General features: G+C 44.5%; 1 protein-coding gene across 1 annotated transcript in view; it reads right to left on the minus strand.

Annotated features, from left to right (window-relative positions):
- The window catches only part of CDKAL1 (CDKAL1 threonylcarbamoyladenosine tRNA methylthiotransferase), a 2,471,408-nt gene that overhangs the window by 1,531,407 nt on the left and 924,580 nt on the right, over window positions 1-15,421 (minus strand). The window lies entirely within an intron of this gene.

Consider the following 15,421-nt stretch of genomic DNA (forward strand, 5'->3'; position numbering starts at 1 on the left):
CCATCCTTCAGCATTCGTTCTTTGCCATGCGCCTACCAGCCTGGACCACCACCAATGCACCGTATTCTGACCCCCAACCCCCCCCCCCCCTCCCCACCCCCCGAGCGCTTGCAGTGACACCGCACCGCCCCGATCCCTTGGCCTCAAGTCTGGCACTTTACCAGGGGTGCGCCAGCCCTCTCTGGACCAAGGGGCAAGGAGCACAATGGGCCTCCCGGGCGATCCCGTCCCAGGTCGGCTAATTCCCCCTCCACTTTGTACATAGACCCCTCGCGGCCTTCTTCTTAGTCGTTTACTACTGTACTCATGGTGCATTTGTGCACCTGGCTTCTCCCACCTTTGAATCCCAATCTGAAACACTTTGCTGCAACAAGCACCAACAGCGCATCCTCCACCGCCTCTCCCTCCAGATCGCGCCCGTCCCCAGATCGCCCGCCCAACTGCACTCCAACCCAAACGGCCTCAGAAGGATGAAAGGCCCCCTGCATGCGTCCACCCCGCTCATGCAAGGTCTCTCCTGCAAGCACTCCCCCAAGCTCCTCCCGCGCACCGACGACCGCCACTCTCTACTGCCAGCCCCAGGCAGAAACGCAACCTAACCCGCCCCGTGGGTACAGTGTGGGAGCGCGCTCGGTTATGCATAGGCATGTCGCATAGAGTCCCCAAGAAAGCATGGTGCTCCGCCCTGCTGCTTGCACTGGCCGTGTGGGGTTGTTGCGCTCTGCCAAGGTACAGTCAGTGGATGAATGTGTCTTCTTGTGTACACACTTTGAGCTATCACGGATTCAGGCACGTATAGCGCTTGGCAGATGGGGAGTTGAGGCACATGCAGCCCGGTGCCCAGATGAGTTGACATGCACATGGGACGGTTTGCCTCACACTTCACAGTTCAGTTAAGTTTTGGGTCTGTGTTTTGCACCCAGTACTTATGGTCCGGCAGTCTCCAGTTTAACCAGTAGCGCTTCTCTTCATAAAGCGCTACACCCAAGTGAAGTGGGTGTTGAGTTATACTTTGGTATGTGATGATACGCTTTATTATATTCTGCCATGTGGATGTTATGTGTTGTCACACGCGCTGTATGCCATGGTGCACATCGTTCTATGCTCTGGTATGTTCAATGTTTTGCTTTGCTATTGGATGCTATAAGCGATCATATGTTTGTTATATATTAGTGTCTGCTATGCCCTGCTGCCCTGTGTTATGTGTTGTTCTGCGCTACGCTGTATGTTATGGTGTAGATCATGCTGTCATCTGGTATAGTCTATGCCATGATTTGCTATGTTAATGTATATGTTATGAAATGTTTTGGTATATAGTATACTGTGCCGGGGACAAAATCATAAGCCAATTGCGTTTACGAGGCATGAGGACACAAGGTCATGAAGAGGGGTCGGGGCTTTGGGCTGAGATCTGACCCCCAACATCCCTCACCCCAAAAACAAAAGCTTTTGAAGCTACCACTAATGCCCAGGGGAGTAGGTTAAAAAAAACAAGCATTTACAATGCAATAGGTCTCGCCATGACATTGTTTTGAGCTATTGGCATTGTAAATAGTTCATTGTTTTTTTTTTAATCCCTTCGTGAAGCATTATTCAAATGGTGGAATGTGCTCAGTCCAGCCCCCTGCAAAGGAGGGGAGAGAGTCACTGCTGGTGAGGTTCTGTTCCGCACACACTCAGTGCCTTCTGGCTGCTCACTGTACTTCAGCCTCACGGCGCACAGACTCCTAATGTGTACCACGAACAAACAACGCGCTCACTGTCTACAGAGCGCTCATCTCACTGCACATGACTCCAAACCCGGAGAAAACGTGTGCACATACACTTACCGTGAGCACCGGAATACAACACTCTCACTGTTTACAGGGCACCCATCCCATCTCACTTCACAGGACGCCGACCTGTAGTACACATGTGCACACGCACACACTGAGCACCAACACGCCTCACAGTGCAGAAAGCGCACCTTGCTCACCACGGAAGCCTTCTGAGCACAGGCTCACATTGTGAACGATGAGCACCCAAATACAACGCTCTCGCTGTTTGCAAGGCACCCATCTCACTGCACAGGACACTATCCAGCAGTGCACGTTGCACCAAGTGCATAGATATTGTACTTGACAACAGAACGCCTCAGTCACAGAGCAGAGAACACACTGACCGGGTCTGACCCTTGTTCACAAACGTCACTTACTCTTCACATCTCTCACAACGTTCCACCCCTCTGTAGCCCGCGCTGCACCCCCGTTGGTTACATCACACCCACTGCACACCCTCTCACCAGCTGTGCGCTGCGCACTTCTAACGAGTGAGCACACACATGCTGCTCCCTCCTTGTGCATTGCACACCCGTGCTTACTGTGCTCGGTGGTCTGCCAGGACTGGGCTTCTCCCCCTTTAATCCCTGATCTGCTTGGGGCTGATGGAGGGGTCAGGAAAGTTCCCAGAGCAGTGCTGTCCAGCATAGCACTCGGACTACAGCTGGGGAAGCGCGGGCTATGGGAGCCCTTATTGTGTAGGCAGAGCTGAGTAATTCATGGGACCGTCTGCAAGGAGCACCCCCTCGCATGAAGCGCACAGTCAAGGTGTTAGCCACAGCAGCCAGTGAGGTAAGGCGCCCATCCGATCTCGCTGCACAGGACGCGGTCCAGCAGTGTATGTGTCACCAAGTGCACAGACACTGTACTGGACAACAGCACGCCTCAGTTACAGTGCAGAGAGCATAAACACCCTCGCTCAGAAGCTTCACTCACTCGTCATATCTCTCGACGCCCCTCCCCCTGTAGCCCGCGCTGCACCCGGTTGTTTACATCACACTAACTGCACACCCTCTCACCAGCTGTGCGCCGTGCACTTCTTACTGTTTACTTGACTAAGCACATGCACGCTGCTCCCTCCTTGTGCATTGCACACCTGTGCTTGGCGCTCTGCCAGGACCAGGCTTCTCCCCCTTCAATGCCTGGGCAAATTTAAACAGGCTGAAACAAAGTGTGCCGGCAACTCCACCCGCTCCCCCGTTCATCCTCTGCACAGTGAGGTCAACGTAAATAACGAGCTGCAAATAGTACTTGAGGGAGGGAGCGGAAAAGCAGAGAGTGGGGTGGGGGAGGAGGAGGGACACCATTAATCACACGGTATTTTTATGTCACAGATGTCCCTTTAATTGACTCTGCGATTTCATCTTATTTTTTTATATGTTTCATCAAACAACTTTTTGCCGTTTTGTGTTTCCCTTCACCTACTACAATTAGAAAAAATAATTAATTCAACCATGTCCGTGAAGAAATCTGCAAAATACTTGCGAACATGAAGCAGACTACTGCGCGCGCATTCAAAACGAAACTTACCGTGGGGGCGGGACTTCCGTCTTGTGCGCGAAGCCCGCGCCCACGGAGTTCCTGGTCAAGAGCAGTACGTGATGCGGGGCTCCCATGCCGGAGAGCCCCGCGGAGGCGACAGAACACACTGGATTAGCGGTAAGTGAGCCTTGGGGGGCGCTCGTGTGTGTGAGTGTGTGCGCGCGCGTGTGTGCGTGTATGTTCGCTGCTGTGTGTGTGTCTCTGTACAGCGGAGGGAGGGGGGAGTGTGCGCTTCCCAGGAGACAGCCAGGCCGAGCACGGCGCGTGCCATTCGGCGCATGCCACTTTCAAATCGCCTCCAAGGCGATGCGCGCGGCCAGGATTGTCTCCTGGGAAGCGCACATGCCGACAATAGGGGCTCGGCGGAGACGCGCTTCGCGCGGCTAGCCGAGACCTAAAAAGGAAACGCAGCAACTCCCACCCTCCAGATATGAGCTGGAAACCCACATCCCACAACCCACACCTGCAGTGTGAGAGACAGCAGTGTGTGTGAGAGACAGCAGTGTGTGTGAGAGACAGCAGTGTGTGTAAGAAAGACAGCAGTGTGTGAGAAACAGCAGTGTGTGTGAGAGAGACAGCAGTGTGAGAGACGGCATATGTGTGTTCTAGGGAGAGACAGCAGTGTGAGAGAGACAGCAGTGTGAGAGACATTTTATTTATGTTTTGGTTTTTGAAACATAAAACGCGTTATTTGCAATGTCAATAGCTCAAACTCTTGTAAATACCCGACCTATTGCATTGCAAATGCAATACGTCTCACATTTGCGATAGATTAAGCTATTGCCATTGTAAATGACAATGCCATTTATTGATCTGTTTTCAAAACCAACACATAAATAAAAATGCTGTCATTTACAATGCCAATAGCTCTAACTTTTGCAAAGGCGAGACCGTTGCATTGTAAATGCTTGTTTCCTTTCCTACAGAACCGGACATGGATGTCCTCTAGCTCCCTTACTTTACCTGCTTCTTATTGAGCCCCACGGTACTTCATTGAGATTCAACAAAAAGATACAAGGAATCCCTGTCATTGGAAGCAGCCAAGCACTAGCAACCTATATTGATGCCATTTTAATATTCTCGGAGGAAGCCAATAGAGTTACCCTGATAATAGTAGAGATCAACAGATAAAGGCGAAACAGACTACTCCTTGAACAAAGAAAAAACTGTGGCCTTTCAATCGGCTACTGCACGATTGATGTGATTTTAAGAAAAAAGATGATGAATAAAGATTTATTGGAAGAAGAAATCACTTTCACATTTGTTTATTGAGACCATAAGATGACAACTGCTTACCATTACAACTTGTGTACTATAGACTGAAGTCTTATCATGTACATTTAATCAACTTTGAAACGGAGTGCTGAACCACTACTTTGTATAAAATATATAGGTACCTGGTTCGGTGGAGACTTTACTCTGTAAAGTATCATGAGACTAAACCATTGTCTAAAATCAAAGAATTAATCACATGGTGACCAAAACGTTCTCCTTGGTGGAGAAGAACCAAAATCATGAAAATGAGGCAACTCTATTAATTAATGTTTTAACTACTATACTCACAATCAATTTTTCTTCTCCAGAACTACTTTAAGACTATAGATAAATACATCAAATGATTCCTTTGGATGACAAAAAAAGACAGATTATCTTTACCCCAACTCAGCCTGAACTTTAAGATGTACCAAGCAGCCTTCTGTATCAGGCAAGGTGAAAGGTGATTTAAAAAGGACACGCAATCATGTCAAATCACGCCCAATATGGCCATCGATTGTAAATGTTCTGTTATTACCTCTCACTTCCTGCGCATCGAGCGTTTTTAGGCCTATCACTCACATGCTTCATAACTATAGCACAGGAGGCACTCAAAAGATTGGCCAAGAAATTGTTACATAAAATGTCTAAACCGTGCTTTGCCTCCCTTTGGAACAACAGTAACATTAAGATAAATGGGAATACTCATTCTTAGAAGGACTGGGTTATAAAAGGAATAACAAGTAATCAAGGTTCTGGGGTCTCGCGATAATCTCAAGACATTTCCGGAACCCCAGCACCAACACAATCTTTCAGATCTGGACTTTTATAACTTTCAAAGTTAAGCAGCCTTCAGCAAAACGGGGAAAGCTCATAACCCTGACGTTCCAATCTACTTAACAAGTTCACGAGAGCAGGACACGCAGCATCTAAAGTATATAACATCCTTGCACCCACAATAACTTTTTCAACAGATCTTTAATAAATAAATGAGAGATGTACTAGCAAGAACATAACATATAGCCCATACTACACACCCAACTCTTCTAATATACGGAATTTCCCTTTTAGAGTAAAGACTACTTCATTCATAACTCAGGCTAAGTTTTGGAAAATTCATAATCCTTACTGAACTCTGGAAAAAATTACACAGAGAAGGCCTACTTTGGTTTAAGCCGTGCTGGGATTGTGCTACATAGTTGTAAATACGTCAAACCATTAGATGTGAAATTCAAGACCTCATACAAAACAAGCATTGGTGAAGGCAATAAGTCTTGCCTTTGGAATCTATTGGCTTTGCCAATGATTTGAGACTTAATGTTACTGTATACTGTATAAGCAAGGCCACCGGAATTTTGAGGTAGGGGAGGGCCAAATTATCATCCCTGGTTGACTAAATTATGTGGCAAGAAATGGCACATTATCTTGTGTAATGTGACATCCTATGTGATTGTATTACTTCACTCTTTTCTCATGTATACACTTGTTGATACTGTCTGGGCATAGTTTGCACCTCATTAGCACCAGTTAGTAACTTTTCAAACGTTTGAGATAGAAACACTTTTTTGTTAAATGTGTTAAAATCTACATATTATGAAGATGGATTCTCTGGCAAATCGATAATTCTGCGAAAAACGCATTGGTCGCACAATAGCATAATTCCAGTGGACCTGTGTATAAGCAATGTATATTTTACATAAGTAAAGGGCTTGAATTTATTAACATTTGTATGTTCTCTTTGGTTTACTGCAATTTTATAGTGTAACTGGAATTCACCTTACTAAGTATTGGCAAAGCCAAGAGTTCTTGACTCTAAAAGGTTGAGTTAGTGGGTTCACCAATGCTTATATGGCACATAAGAGCAGAGTTGCATTTAGGTGTCTGGGTGAGTTCAGGTTGTGAGAGGTTGTTCATAATGGCCACACCAGAGCTATAGAGTGAGGTTGAAGGCAGCGTGAGTCATAGGGCCGTAACAATGCTCGGGAAACATGCTCATCCAATCCTTGGCCTCTCTCCAGCGCATACAGTGTTGCTCACATACGTTCCATTTGTAATTACCAATTCTAATTATTTACAACAAAATCATTGTTGTTAATCATTTAGGTCAAACTAATAATAAACACAAAGCCTAAAGGTCTGGCAAGTTTCGGCCATACGTTTGTTCTTTGGTGATACTACTGGATGCAACAACAGAAAACTGACAAAGAGGCACCTACATGCTGGTCAGGAAGCATGCTGTGGAAAGCAAAGGACTGTAGTTTAGTTGTATTAAGACACACCCATAATTACGTAGCTCCTTTTTAAGTCCCCTCCCTCGCCCACCCCAAAACCTTTTAATCTCACTTAAAGCACTGTGGTCAATATTAGGATTTTGCCTAAAGACAGCTAAAAGATGTCTGAAAGGCAATAAAATGTTGATGTGGTAAACCTGTGGAGTCAAGCCTAAAACCTGGGGAGCAGACAGGAGGAGGGACCGATTCACTCTTCTGCGGCACTCACTCTGCAGCGTCTCTAGGAGGGCAGGCGCACAGCTACTGTACCTTGTCAGAGGGGGATAGGGGAAGTTGGACAGTTCAGAGAAAGAAAGCTGTGGGCCAAACCTTCTCCAGGCAGTGATTGTAGGTTCTAGGTGCCATTACGCCTCTTTAAAAGTAGAGCTGCAGTATTTGTTCTTCAGTTAAATTGATCCCACAAGTCTACAGGTAAATTGCTCCCTGACCAAGCAGATCCAAATAGTCTCAGCCTCTCTGTCATTCAAGCGCGCAGGGAGGACCACGGGTGAGAGACAGCCACATGGAGTTTGTGCAGGTGACAGAAGCAACATGAAGGGTGGTGGGGTGAAATCAGGGCTATGCAACTGAAGGGCAGGGAAAACAACATGGCTGACGCAGGTGTGGACGAAGCAATATGAATGGTGCAGAGAGGGAAGTAAACAAAAGAGGAGAGAGGGCAACGTGGAGAGGTGAAGGAAAAGTAAATGGGCAAGAGAGAGAAATTAAAGCAGTCATGGGAGAAGCACATGAGCAAGACCGAACGCAGGACAGGAAGAGAAGCACACTTGGGAGATACTTGGAAAACAAACACTCTTGTGAAGTGATTCAAAACGAGATAAAAGAAGAACTTGAAAAATGAGCAGTGCACAGACACAAGCAATGCGTCCATGCTCTAGGGGAGGGACAAAACACAAGAGAAAGTAAAGCCCGCACAAGCTAACAAATAAGGAAGTAAGCAAATGTTAGTGACGATGCAAAGGGGCGAACTGTGCTGGGACTGTGAGGCAGTGTGCTCCCAACTCCCATTCTGTTTAAAAGGTTCCCTTGAGCCAGCAAGCTGACAAGCTTTGGAGATGCACCTGTGTTCCTGTGAGTGGTACTGTGACCTGAGAGAAACTTGGCTGCATTTCCAGCAACCCCAGATGGTTTTTCTTTGCTCTCTAATACTGCTGCTCTCCAAGCCATAGCAAAGCAATAGGTCTGGTGTTGGCTAATACCCTTTTGCCATTTTCAATGCTTGTTTTTTTTGGAGGAGGTGTCAGGCCCTCGCCAATAAAAAAAACATAACGACTAAAAGCAAAAATATTTTTGGACCTCAAAAGGAACTCATTGCCTTAGTAGTTTCTGGCACTGAAGAGAACTACATTGTGTGTGGGTGTGCTGCGTGTGAATGCCACCCCTACAAAGAAGTTAGCAGAAGCCTGAAGTGGGCTGATCTATTGCCCCATTCTGCGCACTGTAGTGGGTGAATAAACATGTGGACCATCAGATAGATATACAACCTCCTCTTCATCAGGCCCTTAGGCTGGTATTAACTGTTACAATGCGGTTCAACTGTTGTTATAAAAAGTATTGTAAAGCGCTCTGATATCCTTCGGGATCAAGTTCGCGCTATATGAAACTTTATAAATAAATAAAAATAAAGCCACACAATGGCAGGTAATGGGCACACTCTAAGCCCACTGTAAGCTACTAATATGTCTCAAATCAGAGAACACTCATGCTCTCTAGTAGGGGAGACCTAAAAATCTTCAATACTCATGTGGAATGAAATTGCATCACTGTAGCACTGGGTATCTAAGGAGCATCGCCTTCCCTGGCACTAAAACAAGCTGAGCTACTACAAATTAATCCTTTTCCTGCTTTGTGTGTCAAGAGCATGCAGAGTAGAAGAACACACACAAAAACTCTCATTCAACACGTTGTGGGCTTGCCTGTAATTTTACAAAAAGTGCAGACAATTTGCTTTACCCAAAAAGCCAAACAATTCATCCCTCACACCAGTTATGGAACAACGTTTTTTGTATCTGCAGAAGAAAAAACCACGATAAACATATCATGAGTATACTTACCGTGAATTTATCAAAATACACATGACCTAAACAGTCAAATTACATTCTCAACTGCCTAACAATTCCCCACTTACCTCAACAAAGCTTGAAGACCACAACTCAGATAACTAATCTCAGAGCTCCAAGCGCCACTAACTCTTACCTTTATCTCTCTTTAAAACAACTTTTCTCTCACACTTTTTCTTTTATAGGACATTCACATCCACCCATACGTCACAAATGATGAATGGGTACGCATTCTCAGTCCCATTATGATAGGAGGTACATCTTAAAATTCTGTGTTTTAAGGGTTTTGAGCTAATATGTTCTGTTTTCGGATTACATAGACCACTATTCTCTATAATCACGAAAATATTGTGAACTACGGTGTGGCTGATACTTGCTTATTAATCATGCCTTAGTCTTGTCTTAAATTAATTATGCGATGTATATCTCCTGATACTTTCAATTGCTTTCAATGTCTTACGTGTCATCTGTAGTCTTTGGAAAAATTAATACAGAGTTTTGATTTTTTTTTTTATATATTGGTTAGTAGCTTCTATTACACAAGTATACTTTGCTTGCATGTCCCAAAACAGTAGAAGGAAAAAGCGTTAAAGAGAGAAAGCAAAAGAGAAGGAAATAGACATAGGAAAAGACAAAAAACAAGAAAAAATAAATGATGACTAAAATGGAAAAAAGAAATAAAGATGAAAGAACAAAAGAAAGTGCAGAAAATAAAGGGACTTTGGTCAGAGCTACAAGCAGGCGGCTGCAATAGGCTGAAGCATTCTAGGATTTTTTTTATGGCGTGCTATACAAAATACACACTAAATGAAACCATAGATAAGTAAACCAGAAACAAAATATATCGTAATAAATGCCAATAAAAGAAAAAATGTATGCGGATGGTTAATGGCGCATACTGTCAAAAATCAGTCAAGCTAAATATAATTCGAGGGTCTTTGTAGTTGATTGAGAATATAATTTGATTGTCAATGATCAATGATTCAGCCGTTGCTATGAAATGCCTTGATATTTGTCAAGTGTGGAGCACTTCTTACGGTTCAATCACTGAGGTGCCAATCAATAGGTGTATTGATTTTTTTGCATGACTGGGGCTATGCTTACATTTAAAATTGCATTAAGCTGAAAAGCGTGTGCTTTTCATACGTGACATTTTGAGAATTGTAGTTCAGGCCTGGAAATGCATTGATTAAAAGTAAAGAAACAGTGGCAGCCGATAATGTTTGTATTTCGAGTGATCTTCCTCGGAAGACATTGGGGAAGAGGCCAAGCTGTGCATTTTATACAATGTAGGAGTCAGATCGAGGATCATACATAACATGGAATGATAGATGACTATTGAAAACAGTGATAAGAAGGATTAACCGCAAAATACGGCTTTTTTAATGCTCTGTTCATCTGTGTTTTTCAGTTTTGCACGACCTTCTCATATAAGGTATGTGAAACTTAATACCAGAGGAACTTCCCCTGAATTAAAACTAATGATTACATTAAAAAATATGTAATGTTAAGAGCCTCTAATTAAAACAGAATGCTGAACAAACAAGGCAACTCTTTATTTATTTTCGTTGATCTTAAAGACAGTTATGGCTTCGATCACGAGTTTAGAGGTTAAAACCACAAACTTGCACATTGGGAAAACACTGATTAAAATCACACTGATAATGAGTTGAGAACATTATACGAAGGTTCAAAACCTCGAAATACTGGGGACTTAAGCAAGTTTCTATGCACAAGCACTAAAGCATGGCAACTGTTGGGAGCCCTCGTCTGAGCTCTATCTCAAGCCATAGGAAGATTCAATTATAACCATTCTCAACAGACATGAAAGAAGGTCCTGAGGTCAAAGGAATCCAAGGTTAGAGACATGAGAGTTGTAACAGAAGTACACAATTGTTAACTTTGCTGAGAATCATCATCTTTGTGAAGAGTGATCGATGTTTACACATATAAACGTTGATCCATGTATGTGCTGCCACAGGGGCCAACAACTCTCTAATGGTACTGCTGGCACATATAGCGATTGGACTACAACAATTATACTAAATTGTAATCTTGATTATGGGTTGAGTATCTGTCCAGTATTTTGATAGTCATGTATCACCACAGTATGACTAATGTTGCTTCTCGCAGGATCATGGTACTCCAGTTTGAACCAGGGCACCCAACACAGCAGTTCACTGTACACAGGTCCTTATCCCACAGTATTTGCACATTAACCCCTCCCACGCTTATGACGGAACCGCTCTGTCACACCCCTCGGGTGGACTGTGCTGGTGACGGAGCGGTTCCGTCATGGCCCGCTCGCCGCGCCTGCGCGGCGCGTTCCATTGAGCGGGCGGGGCCATAACGGAACCGCTGCGTATCAAGCACAGCGCACAGCCCACCCGAGGGCCGTGAAGGAGCGGTTACGTCATAAGCGTCGGAGCGCCGCACGGCCACCCCACCCCCTTAGCGCTGCGGCGGAATTGCCGCCGCAGCGAAAGGGTTAATAGAATGTCTCGTTTTACAGCTGCAACACACTTGCTTCTGTCTACATGAACCCACCAGGTGTACATCAGTGCAGGCAACTGGCCCTATAATTTTAGAAAATTTTGCAGTAGCATAAATGTTTCCTCTGCTGGCACTGGACGTGTGGGGGTCCAAGGTGAACTGTATATGTTACCTATTCGTTCTCTGCAAACCATCATCACTTAGCAGAGTATTTTGCTGAAGGTTGGCTGAGAAATGTAATACACCAATAGTACTGGTGCCTACTGCAAACAATTCTACTGCTGCTAGCATTTTCAGGAAGGGGGTGACAGTGGATCCCTATGTTGGGCTCCAGTGTATCCGTAATGATGAAAACATGTTGGATAGAGTGCCCATAACGAGCCAGTATATTTTCATGATCTCAACTTGACTCAGGTTTATGAATCTAAATCTTAACCTGTCAATCCTGGCTCTCATCCAGCATTGCCGCACGTTCTGAGGCCACGGATTGTTGGCCTGGTTTCCACCATTATGTTGCAGTGTTTATTGTAGCGGAACATGGATCTGGCATGGCATGATCTAGTGGTCTAGCAGTGCTGCATGCATGGTGGTGTACTGCAGAATGGAAGAGTGAGCTGCTGCAGTTAACTTGTGAAAGCTTCACCTGTCCTTGGCTGTTTAAGTAGGTCTGTCCCTGTCTGCAGGTGTGTGATTTTATTTTTCAACTTCAAACAGTGCATGTACTGTTTTACATTATTGTGTTGGTCTTCGTTTTTGGTACTGGTTGGAAGCTTTTTTAATTTGTTTTATTTCCCTATGCTTTCAGGAATTTTTACCACCTGCTTTTGACTAGAGTTATTTTAAGGTGGTATTTTCCACTGGTTTTCAATGCCCTCTCATATCTGTAAATGGGCGTTAGTTACCACATGCATCAATTTAAGCATGGGATAAATATCACATACAATAAATAAACCATGTGGACCACAGACAGGCGGTATTAAATACATGTGAGAAATCTCCCATGTGTTTTTTAAATCAAGATATGACGAATCTGTAAATTCATGAGCTAGTAACCAGGCATATGATAATTACCACTATGCTTAACATGTAATCAGGGCCACAGACTAAAATAGTTTTACAAACGTTTATGAGCATACTATAACCAAGGTGAACAGGCGCAAGGAAATCATATGAAGGAAATGAGGAGCTGTGAGAAGAAAGTAAAAACAACTTCCCTGGTATGTATCCATGAGCTGCATATCAATTTCCACCGCTGTGAGAGCATGGCACTTCTGCAACTTTTAGATTGTCCAGTCAATGCACATCCCACTGTGCACTGGTCGTTACGCTTTCCTCAGGATTTATACTCATCTGATTAAGAAGGAAGGCTAGAAAAGTATTTTGTAATTGTAAAGTCAATGGATATTGGCTTGTGAACTTCTGGGAAGATAACTCAGGTTTCCTGGGCAAGCACCCTAAATTAAGGATTTCAACATTTGTAGTAAATGTCAAGTTACATGAAAAAAAGACAGCAGCACGATGCATGATTACATTAAAATGACCAGGAATGTTGTCCTAAATGGGGTTTTCCCCAATGTGGAGTTCCTGATAGAGACTAGACTAGGTTACAGAGAGCACAAAAAGATGCATATGACTAAGAAATTACATAGAAGATGCCAGGTGCCACAAAGAGCAAGTTACTTACCCTTTCTAAAGCTCTTCCTCATGGATATTACAGCACCTGTTCAGTGGGGGCTGGCACAGCTCAGGAGTGATGAGGCAGGCGCGGGAGGGGGGTTTGGGTCACAATGTAAAAAAACCAAAAAAATAAAATAAACACTTTGCTGCCGGGTCCAGCGTCAATGCTCATGCTCTCCTGCATCCAACTCCAGGAACGGGAAGCACATCCAAGCTCCCCTGACACGGTGCTCAGCAAGGAGCTGCAGGGGTGGCATGTTCTCCACGCAGGTCGTAATGCAGCCTGCATGGAGAACAGGGAAAGTGTGCATGACTGTTTTGGGCAGCCCGAGAGGGCTGGCCAAACCGTCATTGCGCACTTAGGAGGGTTCTACCACTCCTCCCCTGCTCCGCAGCCCCACCCCACCCCCTCATACAAAGCTGCTCCAACAGGAGGACAAAAGAAAATGATAATAACATTACGTTATCATCATTTTATTTTCTCCTTTCTTTTACTGCTGCAGAGCAGTGAGGCGGAGCTCCTCTGCCTTAGCGGAACAGCCGCCACTGTACCTGTTGATTGCTTGTAGGAATTCGATCCAAGGCTCCAGTCAGGATCTGGAAATTTCCCCAGAAGTACAATTTCACTGATGCCAGAAGTGACATTAAATGTGCTATGTATAGCACCACATTAACTCATGACATCAGTTCTTTCCTGCTTTTTCTGAACCCGGAGGAGGATAAGAACACTAAGGGCAGAGATAATAAAAGACTTCAAATAATAACATCACCCTAAAAAATGAGCCAAAAGGGTGGCAATCTATTGTTTTGAGAATTCACATTTTTCAGAAAGAACGCTACTGAAGCAACAAAGTTTTTGTTCTCCTAATGGATATTCAATCACACAAAAGCCTCATATAGATCACTATCAAAGCACCACTGAAAGGAGAGCAGAGGACACCACCGAATCAAAGAATTGCTAAACTTCTAGTGAATTGAGACTGAACTTTGCTGCTCCTCGAGGCATCAGTGCAGCACGATGGAGTGCAAGGAGGCCAGGTAGCTGCCTGATAAAAGCAATGTACAGGAACACTCCATAGCAAAGCAGAGGTGATTACTTTCCTTCGCATAGAACCCTCCGCAGTCAATGCATGCTTCATGCACAAAGACACTCATCTAAAATGGTTTGCTTACTAACACTTTTCCCCCAATAAGGACTCTTCAACGAAACTAAAGGATGTTTGTTGTTCATGTGGAGATCAGCAGCCCTGTGAACATAGTGACTCAGATTAAGTTGATAGAGTCTCTCGTCCTGCTTAGATGGGTGAGGTGCTGGAACGAAACCCAGCAGAGAGATACCCAGTGAGCAGAAACCAGGTATCACTTTCGGCAAGAATTATGGCTTCGCTCTAATCATCACTTTCACTTTGGTAAGACCGAAATGGGAGGAAGGGCCGAAAGGTTATACAATACCAACACTGTGGTAGACAAGGCTGCAAAAAAAAGAAAAAAACATTTTCCACATCAGACATTTCAATGGACTGCTACGATAAAGTTCATTAGCAGATCATATGAGAAAAGTGATCACAAGGTTCAGCCCAACTGGGAAACCTTAAAGCTTATGTGTGTACACTTTAATGTAACACTTTCGGAAATCTTCCAACCACATTGAAAAGCGTTGTTGCTCAGTCAGAGGGGGGCGCCATAAGCCAAAATAGCTGTCGGGTAACATTTAACTGCCTAGGTTACATCCCCTCTCTGCAAGCAAAACTGCAAATTTGTGAGCAGATGGGTGTCTAAAGAATGCATGTCACAAAATCGAAGAAAGACGGCCTGCTAGAGTACCCAACCCTCACAAAAGGCACCTAAAAGGACATCGAACAACTCTGCTTCATAAATCATAAACCCTTATTGATAGCCTTTAAAGTACCAGGATAGATGGTGTAAAGACCACCTAAGAAAGGAACTGCCATGGGACTCAACTTGTATCTCAACAGCAGGAGGTCATGGCACCAAGGGTGCTTGTCCAGTTCATAGCGATCAGAATCACACATTCTCTGTTCAAGCTTAACTTATGAATAACTTTTGTATCAGCAAAGAATAACGAAGACTGAATCACCAGTCCAGGCTCAAGGCATCCCACAGAAATGAGGAAGTCATAATCCATGAAGCAAGGCATGGCACATTCTTGTTGACTACACTTGCAAAGGGACCCGACCATTAAAAAACATACGTCACATCTACAACACTTCGTTTAAGGACACCCGGCTCATGGGGATCTGCCTCTATAGTCTAAGACCCCATCAGA

This window comes from Lissotriton helveticus, chromosome 4_1 (genome assembly GCF_964261635.1).
Source record: "Lissotriton helveticus chromosome 4_1, aLisHel1.1, whole genome shotgun sequence".
Lineage (NCBI taxonomy): Eukaryota > Metazoa > Chordata > Amphibia > Caudata > Salamandridae > Lissotriton > Lissotriton helveticus.